This window comes from Cenococcum geophilum, assembly GCF_001692895.1.
Source record: "Cenococcum geophilum 1.58 unplaced genomic scaffold K441scaffold_11, whole genome shotgun sequence".
Lineage (NCBI taxonomy): Eukaryota > Fungi > Ascomycota > Dothideomycetes > Gloniales > Gloniaceae > Cenococcum > Cenococcum geophilum.
This window is the reverse complement of record NW_027137569.1, coordinates 2,210,050-2,226,481: the sequence shown is the minus strand read 5'-3', so window position 1 is coordinate 2,226,481 and position 16,432 is coordinate 2,210,050.

Genomic DNA, 16,432 nt, shown 5'->3' with positions numbered 1-16,432 from the left:
GTTAAACTATAACATCTATAATAAGAAGTTACTAGGTATAGTTACAGCACTAAAGAAATAGAGAGCATTCTTATAAGGCATAGAAAAACTATTTATAGTTAAGATAGATTATAAGAACCTAATAGGATTCCTAACGATAAAGGAACTTAACTAAAGATAGGTTAAATAGGCAGAGATACTTACAGAATACTATTTTAGGATTTAGTATACTAAGGGTACAAACAATATGCGAGCAGACGCTCTAAGTTAAAAAGCTAAACTATAAAATAACAAAAAGCCATTAGGGGCTTTACTGCAAAAAGATATAAACAGATTAATTAGATATAATTATCCAAAAATCATAGCAACTTAAGAGAGTAATAAACTAAAGAAAGTCTATAAGATACTAGAAAGCTTTTAGGCACAAAAAATTCTAAAAGTACAGCTAGAAGATCTATAGACGGATATATACAAAAATTAAAAAGTAAAGTATATCCTAAAAAGTATAGCAAAGTAATTTATAGAAGAATTCTATAAGGGATTAACTTAAGGACATAACGGAGCTATAAGCTTAGTGTTAAGACTCTAGGAGGAGTATATTATTAATAAAATCTAGGGCTTAATACAAAAAGTTATAAAAGAATGTCTAGATTATTAAAGAAATAAACTAATAAGGCATAAGCCATATAGAGAGCTATAACCTATTAAAATACCAGAGAGACTATAGGAGGTTATATTATAGGACTTTATTATTAAGTTACTAAAGTTAAGAGATCCTATTACCGGATAAGATTATAACGTAATCTTAGTAATAGTAGATAAGCTTATAAAGTGGGGATACTTTATAGTATATACGGAAGAAATATTAGCAGAAGATGTCGCTAAAATCTATATTAAGGAAGTGTTTATAAAATATAGAGCACTAAATAAAATTATATCAGATAGAGATCTAAGATTTATAGCAGCATTTTAGAAGATATTCTTAGCGGAGTAAGGAGTTTAAGCAGCAACTTCCACTATATATTATCCGTAGATAGACGGTTAAACAGAAAGACTAAATTAGATACTAAAACAGTATCTAAGGCATTATATTAATTATACACAGAACAATTAGGTATTATTATTACTAGTTATATAGTTTATATATAATACAACACCTTAAGAAGGACTAGGCATATTACTATTTAAGGCAAATTACGGATATAAGCTAAGAATATTATTGTTACCTTAATAAGCGAAGAAAACGAGTAGCACAGCTAAAAAAAGAATAAAGACGTTAATAAATCTTTATATAGACCTTATAGAATTAATAAAAAAAAGTATAAGAGAAAATAAAAAGGTACTATAATGCTAAGAGATCTAAGGGACTAGATCTTAAGGAGGGAGATAAAGTATAGCTACTATACAAAAATTTTAAGAGTTAATAACTAAGTAAGAAGTTAGAATATGTTAAACTAAGACCTTTTAAAATTATATAAAAGATTTTACCAGTTACATTTAAATTAAACTTACTAGCTAAAATAAAAATTTACCCTATATAGTATATTATAATGCTAGAGCCAGTATATAGGAATATTAAGCCACTAGTTTATAAAGTAGACACATATAGAGGATAGAAAGAAGATAAATAGTAAGTTTTAAAGATTATTAGTTATAAGGACGTTAATAATAAAATATAGTACAAGGTTAAGTAAATAGGCTATACTAAGACTACCTAGGAGCTACTAGAAAATTTAAAGAATACTATAAGAAAGGTATAGGAGTATTAAAGGAGATTAGGTTAGGCAGTATTAATAAAGAAGAATCGCCAAAGAACAAGTTACCTAAGGGGAACTTAAGAAGAGCAGTTGCCGAACTACTTAGATTTATTTCCTTCTCTATTAGAAGAGAATCCGTTCTTTTATTACTAAGTTCCTACAAACCTTATTCTACTAGCTTCCACTCCTTAGATTAAACCTTCTTACGAACTTTCTTAAGACGGATTAAATAAGTAGACGCAGCGAGATAAGAATTAAGGGCTCTTTGCTAAGCTTTAGTAGCCTCTTATTTAGCATTACAGGAATAATATAATTCCGCCAGAGTAACAAATAGTTTATTATCTAGCTGTGTAGCAGTAGATTAAATATAAAACTCTAAGATAAATTAATTAGGAAACCAGATAACTATTAAGAGTAATAGGTCGCGTATATTTAGCATTAAAGATAAAGCAAACGTCATAGGACGAATAAATATTTGCTTTAGTGCACTTTAAATAAAAGGACGGTTATCGCAAAGATGGACTCGCTAATATAATATAAACTAACCCCTCTTTTAAACAACGAGAACACGGAGACGGCATTATCTCACTAAGAGATAATATTACAGCAACGGTACGAGACCTATAAGCTATAGAGGAAGAAGAAATTGCTTTAGGTATAATAAGCAAAGATATTAACTAAATTAATTAAACGGATATTATACCTCTAGTAAACAACTTGGAGATATTTAGGATCTTTAAGGACGAAGATAGAGAGGAGGGAGATGGTGTTATGGACGCTTTAAGTATAATATTACGACTACTTAGAGAAGAGTTAGAAAAAGCTAGTTAGTTAATTTAAGCACGGTCTAGAATAGAGCCGGTAGAGCTATATAACGAGGAATAGTAACTAAGGTTATATGGGGTAATCTATATAATCTATAGGATCTATATAATCCGTAACAGAGTAGATAAAGTATACATATATTACGTATAAGAAGGATTTTATAGGAGTACGGTTGTGTATTTAAGGACCCTTAGTCCCTACCTAGATAGTTCCTTCCTTATAGTAATTCTCAGAATATAATTAGAGTTAATCTGTTAGGCAACTACTCCACTAGTTGTTATTATATTGTTAACTATTGTCTTTGCATTTCCTATACACCTAGCCTATTAACGAGCCCATTGTAGTTCCTGCTACAAGGTTCCGTTACAGCTGTACTAAAAGTAGTATAGGCAACGATATAATAATAAGTAGGAAGATTTTTATATATAGTTAGATAAATAAGTTATCTAAGACCACCCAATTATAAAGAAGGCTATAACTTATATTAAAGGAGCCTTAATTATAACGTTAAAAGATCTAAAGGAATAATTAGAGGACTAGAGAAGCAAGAGGCGTATTTTAGTACCTACAAATAAAGTTATAATGTTTAAATTAATGTAATAAAGGTTTAAACTTAAAAATAAAGACGAGTTAAGAGTTAACCTAAAGCACCTAGTATATTATACGCTATTATGGATTATATATATAGATAATATATATAAAATGTATAAAAATCCAAAAGAAAAGAATTGGAAATACCCTATAAGGATATATTAGGTGCTAAATAAGCAATAGTATAAAAATACTAAATATATATACAGATAGCATCTAATAAAAGTTTAGGAGTTAGGAGACTTAATACTTTAACTAAAAAGATTCCTTATAGAAGAATACTTAGACGGACAATAGTAGTAGAAATGCCTAGAAAATATATATCTATAGTATATTAAGGATAAAAAGCGAACTAAGCATTAGCTAAAGAGTAAGCTAAGTATATAAGAATTAAGTAGCTAATAGTTAGGAAAAGTAGAGGCCTATAAAACTAGAGGGAGCTAGTAGTAAAGCCTTAGACCCTTAAAGGAATTTAAGAATAATACTTAAATCTAAAAGTTAACTAGTAAGATTAATAGTTTAAAGTATTAATAGATAGTAGAGTAACGCGGAACTATATCTTACTAATAGTAGTTAAAAAAATAGGATTACCTTATAGATAGAAGAAGCAATCTTATCTATTAGTTATAATTTTAGGAGATCTAATAGCCTATAGAGGAGGGATTATTAATCTTAAAATAGGACCTATTTAAATAACTATTAAAGAAAGATAAACTAAGATATCTTTTAATATCCTACTATTAGGACGGGATAAGGTAGTACTAAAAATGCCTTAGTTATAGGAATATAATTTAAGGATTAATTAGATTACCGGTTAGGTTAATATTAAGGATACTTAATAATATAAGATATAATAGTAAACTAAGTTAATATAATATTAAGTTAAAGTAATATATAAAGAGATTAAGCGAGACTTAAGTTATATATTAAAGAGATACCGTAAATATAGTAAGAAACTATAGAGCCTAAAAAGTAAAAAGCTAGTAGATTATATAGTATAGGACTATAAGATAGAGTTAGAACTAGGAATAAGTTTAAGGTTCTTTCTAACCTATAAGCTTACTTAAGAGGAGTTAAAAGCACTTAAGGAGTTTATCTAAGAAACCCTATAAAAGGGATATATTAGACCATTATAGTTATTAGTAGGTTTTCTAGTATTGTTCGTACTAAAGAAGAACGGGAAACTTAGGCTATATATTAACTATAAATAGTTAAATAGTATTACCCAAAAGGATAGGTATCCTTTACCCTTAATTAGTAACATTTAGGATTAGATAGGTAATGCGTAAATCTTTATAAAGATAGATCTAAGATAGGTATACTATTAGATTAAAATTAAGGAAGGTAATAAATAGAAGGCAGCCTTTAGGTTAAGAGAAGAATTATATAAACTATTAGTTATATAATTTAGATTAACAAATATACCTATAACATTTTAGAAAAGGATTAATAGCGTATTATTATAGTATACCTTAATGATATTATTATCTACTTAATAACTAAGGAAAAGTATAGGGAATACATTAAATAGGTTTTAAGGAGACTATAAAAAGAACAGATGCTAGTAATAATTAAAAAGTACGAGTTCTTTATAAGAAAGACCAACTTTATTAAATTTATTATTAAACTAGGTTATATTAGTATAGACCTAAAGAAGATTAAAGCTATAGTAAGTTAGTAAGAAATAGAGAATATAACACAGTTAAGGTTATTTTTAGGGTTTTGCAACTACTATAAAAGGTTTATAGTATAATAGTTAAAGAATATTAAACCGTTTACTAGGCTTATAAAGAAAGAGAAACTATAGGCATAGGGAGACGAATAAAGGAAGTTATTTAAGGAATTTAAAGAACTATTTACCTAGGAGCTAATCCTTAAAATTTACTAACTAGGATTAAACACGGTTATAAAAATAGATATATTAAACTATATACTAGGAGTATGTTTACTATAGAAGTATAAGGACATATAGTATCCAGTATTATATTATAGTAAAAAGATAACACTACTAAAGTTAAACTATAATGTCTATAATAAGGAGTTATTAAGGATAGTTATAGTACTTAAGGAATAGAGAGCATTCTTATAAGGCGCGGAGAAACTATTTATAGTTAAGATAGATTATAAGAACCTAATAGGATTCCTAATAACAAAAGAACTTAATTAAAGGTAAGTTAGATAGGTAGAGATACTTATAAAATACTATTTTAAAATTTAGTACACTAAAGGGAGTAAGAATATAAGAGTAGACGTATTTAGTAGAAAAGCTAAACTATAAAATGACGAGAAGCTATTAAAAGTAATACTATACAGAGATAAGGATAGATAGATTAGATATAATTACCCTAAACTAGTAATAACTTAAAAAGATAATAAACTAAAAAGAGTCTATAAGATACCTAAGAGCTTTTAGATATAAAGGATTTTAAAAGCATAGCTAGAAGACCTATAAATAGATATATATAAAAATTAAGAAGCGAAGTATATCCTAAAAAACATAGCAGAGTATTTTATGGAAGATTTCTATAAGGGAATAACTTAAGGGCATAATGGAGTAATAGGCTTAGTGTTAAGACTTTAGGAAGAATATATTATTAATAGGATTTAGAATATCGCAAGAAAAATAATAAAGGAGTATTTAGATTGCTAAAGGAATAAACTAATAAGATATAGGCTATATAGAGGGCTATAACCTATTAAAATACCAGAGAGACTATAGGAGGTTATATTATAGGACTTTATTATTAAGTTACTGAAATTAAGAGATCCTATTACCGGACAAGAGCACGATATAATCTTAGTAATAGTGGATAAGTTAACTAAATAGGGCTACTTTATAGTATGCATAGAAGAAATCTTAGCGGAGGATATTGCTAAAATCTATATTAAAGAAGTGTTTATAAGATATAGAGCACTAAATAAGATTACATTAGATAGAGATCTAAAATTTATAGTAGTATTTTAGGAAGTATTCCTAGCAGAGTAAGGAGTTAGAGCGGTAACCTTTACTATATATTATCTACAGACGGACGGTTAAATAGAAAGATTAAATTAAACGCTAGAACAGTATCTAAAATATTATATTAATTACGCATAGAATAATTAGGTATTGTTATTACTAGTTATATAGTTTATATATAATATAACACCTTAAGAAGAAATAGATATATTACTATTTAAGGCAAATTACGGATATAAGCTAAGAATATTATTATTACTATAATAAGTAAAGAAAACGAGTAGTATAGCTAAAGAAAGGATAAAGATACTAATAAATCTTTATATAGACCTTATGGAATTAGCAAAAAAGATATAAGAAAGAATAAAACGGTATTATAATACTAAGAGATCTAAGGGACTAGATCTTAAGGAGGGGGATAAAGTATAGCTACTATATAAAAATTTTAAGAGTTAAACTAAGTAAGAAGTTAGACTATATTAGACTAGGACCTTTTAAAATTATATAAAGGATTTTACTGGTTATATTTAAGTTAAACCTACTAGCTAAGATAAAAATCTACTCTATATAGTATATTATAATGCTAGAGCCAGTATACAGGAATATTAAGCTATTAGCCTATAAAGTAGACATGTATAGAGGATAAGAGGAAGATAAATAGTAAGTTTTAAAGATTATTAGTTATAAGAATATTAATAATAAAATATAGTATAAGGTTAAGTGGATAGGCTATAATAAGACTACCTAGGAACTATTAGAGAATCTGAAAAACGCTATAAAAAAGGTATAGGAGTATTAGAAAAGATTAGGTTAGGTAGCATTAATAAAAGAGAATTATTAAAAAATAAGTTACCTAAGGGGGACCTAAAAAGAGTAGTTGCTAAACTACTTAGATCTATTTCCTTTTTAGCTAAAAGAGAATCTATTTTTTTATTACTAAGTTTCTATAAACCTTATTCTATAAGTTTCTACTCCTTAAAATAAACCTTCTTACGAACCTTCTTAAGATGGAGTAATTAAGTAGACGCCGCGATATAAGCATTTAGGGCCTTTTATTCCGCATTATAAGAACATTTTAACTTAGTAAGGGCTTAAAATAACTTACTATTAAGATAAGTAGTAGTAGATTAAATATAAAACCCTAAGATAAATTAACTAGGGAACTAGACAACTATTAAGAATAATAAAACGCGTATACTTAGTATTAAAAGTAAAGTAAACGTTACAGGATAAATAAATATTTACTTTAGTATACTTTAAGTAAGAGGACAGTTATTGTAAAGATAGACTCGCTAATATAATATAGACTAACCCCTTTTTTAAGTAATAAGAATATAGAGATGGCATAATTTTACTAAGTAATAATATTGCAGTAATAGTGTGAGCATAACATTAGGCGTATAAAGAAGAAGAAGTTTTAGGTATAATAAGTAATAATATTAACTAGACTAATTAAATAGATATTACACCTCTAGTAAACAACTTAAAGATATTAAGAGTCTTTAAGGACGAAGATAGAAAGGAGGGAGATAGTATTATAAACACTTTAAGTATAATATTACAACTACTAGAAGAGGAGTTAGAAGCAGCTAGTTAGTTAATTAAGATATAGTTTAGAATGGAAGTAGTAAAACTATATAATAAGGAATAGTAACTAAGGTTATATAACGTGCTATATATTAAATAAGAGGAATAGGGGGAACTTATATACCTTATATATAAGACGTACCTTACGTATAAGGAGGATTTCTTAGGAGTACGGTTATATATTTAAAGGATCACAGTCCCTACCTAGATAGTTCTTCTCTTTATAGTAAATCTTAGAATATAATTAGAGTTAATCTATTAGGTAACTACTCCACTAGTTATATTTACGTTGTTTACTTCTTATCTACCTATATACCCAGCCTATTAATAAGTCTACTATAGTTCCTACTATAAGGCTTTATTATAAGACTCTAACATTTAATAAAGGGGTAAGGGCCTACTAAACAACGTAGAGTTGCTATATAAGCTTTATAAGGCTAGTATTAATTAGCTTTCTACCTTATACAAGTAATATAGGTTACTTATAGTTGTATTTAGAGACCTACGGCTTTAAATTAGAATTGTATTTATATATAAGGGCCTTCCTATCTACACCTACCTCTTTAATATATCCCTAACCTAAGCCTCTATATTAATCGTTAGTAAAGCTTTTACCCTCTTTTACTTATTCTAAGAGTAGTTAGTTATATAAGTATATTATATAAAGAGGAGAGTTTACTTATAGTATAGTAATATTGCCAGAGAATCTATTATACGGTAGGATAAGAAGTATACTAGACAATTATATTTTCTAATTCTTAATAAAAAACAACGTTAGTAGGATTTAAACTTATAATCTATTAAGTTTAAAGTTAGTATATATTTACCTATACTACCTATATGCCTTTAGTGGTTACCTTTTACCTATCACAGTGCTGCAATGAAGTAGACTAAATAACTACGTTGTGGTATAAAGAGGGGAAGAAGGTGGAAAGGGGGTATTGTATATAAATAGTAGGGCCGGCCGCTAAGTCGCTAGTGGTGGGCTAGCTAATAGTAGGAAACAGTATAAGACAGTATGAAACAGTATACGTTAGGTCAGTGCCGTAATAGTACTCCTCTCCCCTAGATGGTTTGGTCCTTAAACTAAATAAATAACTTAAAAATAGGCAGTGTACGAGGTTGCCTATTTTTTACCATAAAGATATTAGTTCCGCTTACCGCCCTTAACTAAGCTAATAGCAATTTTTTATACCGGGTATAAAAAATCCTAATTAGTTAGTTTAGTAAGTAAGGTTAGCAGAACTCCATACTACCACCCAAATTAATCCGCATGGCGTTTCTTGGCAAGAATTTAGCTAATTAGATAACTTTAACCGCTAGTTAAAGTTCTATAATATCTTAACTACTACAAATTTTAATACGGTGGTCGACCGTGACCTTAGTATAACTTTTCCTTATCTTATACCCAGTCTAGGGGTCCTAGCTTCTTAGGGTGTTGCTTATAAAAGCGCTGTATAGCTTATTTATAACCCTTTAGGTTTTCCTCTAGCTGCCAGGTTGTATCCTTGTAATATTTCCATTTAATCTTATAAGTTAGGCCCTAGGGGTCTTCGTTGTATATATTAAAGATTTTCTTAAACTCCCATTTGTCTTCTATATTGCCATTATTATCTCTCTCTACTACTTATCCTTATATATTACAACGCTTTATAGTATTAATATTTGCTTAGCTAGGGATCTCTTTAGTAGCCTAAAGGCGGACCTTAGATGTATAAAAGGATTTATTTACTTAGATGTAGTTTAGGAGGTCTACTATAACTGCCCCTTAGTATACTACGAGTACAGGGTATAGGCCATCCTATTTATTATCCCATTTCTTCTTAAGTCTATTTATCTTTATATTTTCTGGGCTAACTGTAACTATATCGCCTTTATAGAATAACACGCTCTCGTCCCTACGGGTATTAGTATTATCTTTATAGCGTTACTATAAAATCTAGGCTAGGGCCTTAAGCTATATTAATATCCGCTTAAAGTAGTTGGCCATAGAGTCTACGCGGAAGAACTCCTTCTTTGCTTATACTAATAGTGTTAGTAAGTAGGGGCCAGTAGGCTCGATTCTAAGGCGAGGGTTAAAGCTATAGTTTGCAAAAAACGGGGAGATACCTATATTCTCGTTAACTTGGTTATTTATAATAAACTTAGTAACCGGCAGGTAGTTAACCTAGTTGTCCTATATAAAGCTAATAAAAGTATAAAGGTATTTATTTACAGCAGCGTTAATAATTTCGGTTTAGCCGTCTGTTTCTAGGTGCTAGGCTAAGCTTAGTCGCAAGGTTGTCTTAAGGTGTTTACTTAGTTATTACTAGAAGTCGCTAATAAATTATATGCTATAATTGGAGATAATCGTGCTTAGTGTACCGTAGAGCTTATATACGTTGTTAACAAAGCCATTAACTAGCTCCTCTATTAAGAGTCCTATTACTAGGACAAGGTATCGCATTTTAGTTAGGCGGTCTATAATAATAAGGATATATTCGTATACCTTACTATAGCGTTAGTATACTGGCAGCGTTATAATATAGTTAATTAAGATATTAGTTTATGGGCGGGTAGGTAATTCTAGTAGCTTTAAAAAACCGGGCGGGGCAGAATAGGGGGTCTTAGTGCGAAAGTATAGGGTATAGTCTTTAATAAAGGTAGCCGTAAACTAGGAGATTCCTAGCTACTAGTATATTCGGTTTAAGAGGTTAAAAGTCTTAACCTAGCTAGGGTAACTAGCGGGGCCGCTGCTATAAGAGTAATAGGTAACTTCTAGGCGGAGGTCTAGGGTATTAGGGATAAAGAGATATTAGCGGAAGTAGATCTGTCCGTTAATAATACTATATTCTAACTTATTATAACGGAGTGGTTTCCTAATCTTCTTTAGCTAACGGTAAGCTTTTTAATTACATAGGGCTGCCACTATATCTCTTGCGAGTTTGTTCTCCTAGTATCCTAGCCAAATTAACTTATCTAGTGACTTTTCGGCTATTTTAGGGTCTAAAGCGGCTATAAACTCTATATTATTAGAGTTACGGGACTTATATAGTAATTTTTCTAAGATTATAGGGTTAACTTTCTGGGGTAGTATAACAACTTAGGCTTAGTAGCGGAGGCGTTTGTTATTGGCGTCCTTAGGCCTTATTCCTAATAGCTAGCTTAGGGCGTTAGGGAGCGTGGCTTTGCTATTAGGTCTATATATAATTATAAAGTTAAACTATAAAAGGAACTCTACCTACTAGACTTAGCGCTAGTTTAGCTACTTAGTAGTTATAAACATCTATAGGTTCTTATAGTCAGTAATAATTTTAAATAGCTCCTTAGTCCTTTATAACTTAGGACGCTATTCCTCTAAAGCCTTAACAATAGCTAAGAGTTCTTTATTATAGATCTTATAGTTATACTCTAGCGTAAAGTGCTTTGCGGAGAAGAATGCGACCAGTTTTAATTTTCCGTTATTATTATACTAGGAAAGGACTCCGCCGGAAGCCTAATTTAATACGTCTATCTCTACTACTGTTTTCTTTATATAGTTATAGTATGCTAGTACTGGTGCTAAAGTAAAGGCTCCCTTAAGGGCCTTAAATAATTTAGCTTGTTCTAGTCCCTATAGCTATCTAATATCCTTCTTTAAAAGTTTTATTATAGGTATAGTAATAGCAGAGTAGCCTTAAATAAATTGTTAGTAGAAGTTCGCGAAGCTAAGAAATTGTTATAGTTCTTTAATTAATATTGGGTCCTTCTATTCCTATAAGGCCTGTACCTTCTTAGGGTTTATAGTTATGCTATTAGTTAAGATAATTAAGCTAAGGTATTTTATTTTAGTAGAGTAGAACTTAAACTTATTAATATTAATCTAAAGTCCAGCATTGCCGAGTCTTTAGATGACTTTATTTATATACTTAGTATACTTAGCGCGTATTTTAAAAAAGATAAGGACGTTATTAAGGTAGGCAGTATAGTAGTTATTAAGGGCGTTGTGTAGAATATAGTTAATATAGTTTTAAAATATAGTGGGTGCGTTATAGAGGCTAAATAGTATAACTAGTATTTTATAGAGTCCGAACTAGGTAATAAATACTATAAGTTACTTATAGCCCTCCGTAATCCGGATCTAGTTAAACGCAGCAATTATATTAAGTTTAGTAAAGTACTTAGCACTATAGAGTGCGTTAAGTGTCTCGCGGATTAGTAGCAGTAGGTATTAATTCTTAATAGTAACTATATTTAGGCCTCGGTAGTCGTAGTAGATTTATATACCGCCGCTAGGCTTAATAGCAAAGAGGAGTGGTACGGTAGCTAGTAAGGTTAATTTACGGATAAAACCCTTATCTAGTATCTTATTAATCCACTTCTTTATACACCTAAGTTTAGTAGGTAAGAGTGGTCTATTTTTATAGTACGGGGCCTAGTTTCCGGAGGTAATCTTAATTTTATAGTCCTATAGTCAGTAAGGGGCCAGCTTATCTATATTCTTAGGGAGGAAGTACTTAATATATTTACTAAACTCCTTTAGTAGGCGTTATAAAATGTCTTCGCGGGTTAATCCCGGTTTACCTTTTAGAAAAATTTTAACATTAGTGTTAACTATCTTCTAATATAAAAGCTCGGGTTTAGTTTTTAAATTTATTTTAAGGAAGTTATAGAAATAGGGGGGGAGCACTTTATGGGCTTCCTTTATTATATAGTCGCCTTTTACCAGTTAGCGGAAAGACCTTTCTAATAGGTTTGGTACTTTTATTAGGCCTATAGGCAGCTCTTTAAGCAGCTATCGGTGCTTATCTTATTTAACTAGTTTTACTAGCTCCGCCATATAGATCCTTATTACCTTTACGTCTTTTTATTTATAGAACTAGGTAAAATTAATAGTATAAGTGCATTTAATATTATCTAGGTTAGGGCGTATCTAGTTCTCTAGTACTATAGCTAGGCTGGCACAGCTTAGTTAGCCTAGGGGGGTAGAAATAAGGCGGCGGCCCTATACGGTACGCGCGGGAGACAGGTATAAGGTTAGGCGTTACGGTAGTGCGGTTTCTATTATCCGGGTCTTAGTAGTTCTATAGCCAGTTCTTGCTATAACATAAGCTGTAGTATACGTATATAGCATATGGCTTAGTTCTAGGTATTAGGCTAGGCGGTTAGGGTTTAAATAGTGCCTAAGTTAGGGTTAGATTCTTAATAATAGCGGCGCAAAGTAGGCCTTCTTCCTTAGTCTCGGCAGGGCTAGCTAGCCCGTCATTTTAGTCTTAAGTGCTAGGGTAGTCCAGTCTTCCACTATCTCGTTTCTTTACAGCTATACGGGCTCCCCTTTATTAGGAACGTCTTCTACTATTAGGGCTTTATATATAGTCCTAGGCACTAGGCTTAGTAGTGTTAAGTATCTATATAGGGCGTCCCTGCTAACGTCGGCTATCCCCTATAGGAGGTAGTATTTAGAATAGTAGTCTAAGTTAAAGCGGATCTTAAGTTTTCTAAAGCTAGGACGGGGCTTATGCTTCTAAAGCTAGGGCATACCTAGGATAATTAGGGTAGTGGGTAAGAGTTTAGTAATAAAAAAGAGCATGGCTTTAGTATAGAGGCCGATTAATATTTAGGCGGTAAAGTAGTCCGTAATAAGTAAAGTTGGGATATTATCTGCGAGGCGTAGTGGCCTAGGTGCTAGTAGCTTCTTAGTTGTAACGTTATACTTTCTTATAATAGACTCTATGTTAGCAAATGCTATTATAGTACTACTAGAGTCTACTAGGCTTACTATATTAATATAAACTTAGGGGTATAGGTTACATAATAAGGAGAGTTAGGTTTAAATAAGGATTGATTTTTTATTACTATTTGCTAATTTAAGATTAAGTAGCAGTTTACTAATAGAAAGGACTAATTAATCTAGTAATAAAGACCTAATCTTCTCATCTTTCTCCTTATATGGTTTAGACCCTTAAACGCAACTTAGTCTAAAAATCTGCCTTTTAACAATTAGGGTATAGGGCTGTCTTAGCGGGGTAGTCTAGTGTCCGTCTAACTAGTAGTGTTGGTTTTAGTTTTAGTTAGGGTATAGGAAGACAATACCTTGCTAATAATATAGCTATATTCGTATTTGCTAGCGCGAAGTTACTAATACTAGGCGTTATTAATGGGTTGGGCTCCTATATAGGGTATAGTTTAAAGTAACTAAGCTATAGGGTTAAAGGGGGGGGGGGTTATCCGCTGCGGCTATAATAGGCTCCGCGGTTACCGCGTCTATAATAGACTCTATAGTCGCTATATCCGCGGTTATTAGTTCGCGTTATTTAACGGGGTGGTATTAGGACTAGGTTTACTGTCTTAGCGGGGTTATAGGCATCCTTTTAGTGGCTAGGCAGGCCATAGATAAGGTATAGTCTATTATTAACGTGGCGCTTACGCTCTGTATTTAAGATTCTATTAAGGTCTATAGGTTCTTTAGTTACTACTAGGGTCGGGGTTAATATAGGGGCGGGGGCTTAGGTAGGTAGGCGGTGGTTAGTATTCTTCTTAAGGTTGGCTTGGTGTATATAGTTTGTAAGGTTTTTAGCAAATATATCCATCTACTTACTCCAACCTATATAGTTACTGTTATTAATTTCATAGGCAAGTCTAAGTACCAGCTCTTCTATCTTTAGAGAGATAAACTTTTAAAGTAGGTCTATCTTCTATTCGTCTATCTTTTTAGCGCGGACTATTAGCTTATTAAGCTCTCCCTTCTAGGACTAGTAATTACGCTCGCCCTAGGGGAAATGGTTAAGCTTATTCTTTATAACTTAGGTTATATTAAGGACCTTATAGTGGGCAGTAAGGTCTTTAAGTATATCTTCCTTAGTAGGCTATTTTTATATAGATATATTATTTGGGTTCTCGTATATAAGCTTTAGGCCCTACTTAATAAACTTATAGGCCTTATCCTCTAGCATATCTAAGATATAAAGAATTTGGGACTAAACTATATTAAAGTAGTCCTAGTCCCGGTTAAAGACTCTCTTAATCTTAATATGCTAGGTCTTAAAATTAGCTTATTGTTCTAGTAGGGTACCTTTTCCGCTGAATATTAGTAGGTCTTTAGATCTCCATTTTTTCTACTAGGTTACTACCATTATTATAGGGGTTAATTGTTTTAGAACGGTGATAGTCTCTATTTAGGAGTTAATAGTTTCTATCTAAAAAGCAATAAGGGCACTAAGGTTTTCGTTAGCTTTTTTATTGGCGGTGTTTGTGTTATATATACACTATAGTCCTACTTTAATGTTATTAAGGAACTTATTGGTATAGTTAATAAAGGTAAGATAAGCTTTACTAGGCTTAAAGGTCTTAGGTTATAGTAGGGAGCGGCGGATTGTCTATATAATATTGGGGTATATCTTTATAAAGAGGTCTACAAAGACGTCGCGGGGGTTTTAGGTTTCGGCCATTTTGGCATCGTTAGTGTTACCTATCTAGGCGCTAGGTAAAAACTAAGGATTATTCTAGGACTGTGTTGGGGACGTATTAGTTTCAGTAGAGGCGCGCGTAGGTTGCGATTACTCTAGGGCGGAGGTTAATTAGCTAGGGTATAAGGAATTAGTAATCGCGATAGGGCGTAAATTAAAGATACCATAAACTATTACAGTGCTGCAATAAAGTAGATTAAATAACTACGTTATAGTATAAAGAGGGGAAGAAGGTAGAAAGGGGGTATTATATATAAATAGTAGGGCCGGCCGCTAAGTCGCTAGTGGTGGGCCAGCTAACAGTAGGAAATAGTACGAGACAGTATAAAACAGTATGCGTTAGGTCAGTGCCGTAACATTACCTAAAATTATTTTATTTATATACCCCCCTACCCCCCTTTAGTATTATACAACATACCCCTTATATACTTTCCCTTATACAACTATAAGAAAATACTTAAAATCTTATAAGCTGCCTAGTCCTTCGCGCATTCTAATACCTTAAATATTTATAGAGTAGTACTTATATAATCTCATAGAACGCAATATTAAACCCCTAAAAATACTCTCTCTAGCTTATTACTTATTCTAGGTATTAAGAGAACTTTAATTATAAGCTATAAGAGTTATAGAAATCTTATATACTAAAGAGGCTAGTTTTACTATTATATAGCTATTATATAGCTATTAAGCGGAATTAAATTCTTATTAATATAGTTATTAAACTTATCTAGACTCTATAAATAAGTATATTTTAAATAATACTAAAAACAAGCCTTATAGAAGGTAGAGAGGTTTTCTTTAAACTCTAAAGGCGACCTTTAAGTTTTCTTAGTTATCCGCCCCACGGACTATTCGCTTACGCTCATAGTCCTACNCAGCTCAACGGAACACCGAGCTCAACGGAACACGAGCCCCACCACATGATTTTAAAGCCGTAGATTTCTACGTAGGCTACATATATACAGAAATCCTTGGTGGAGCACCTTGAGCAATAGCCTAGCTACAATCCTGCCAAATATTACGAGTCTGAGGCCTCTGCACGTTGTGTAGCGTCCTCCTTTGCCTGCTTCTTTACCGCACGTGCAGCCGCCCTACCTGCCTTCTCTGCTTCCTTTTGAACTCGTTGTGATACTTTAAGCCGTCCATCTACTGCAGATATTAAGCCTCCCTTTTAAACAACCCGTTAGTTGGTCTTTTAACGCTTTGCGCGGGCGCGTACTGCTACCTACATTAAATGTAGGTCCTCCTCTACTAATAAGCGAAGCACGGTATTCTTCCTAGCGCTCTTGCAAAGCATTAACAAAGGA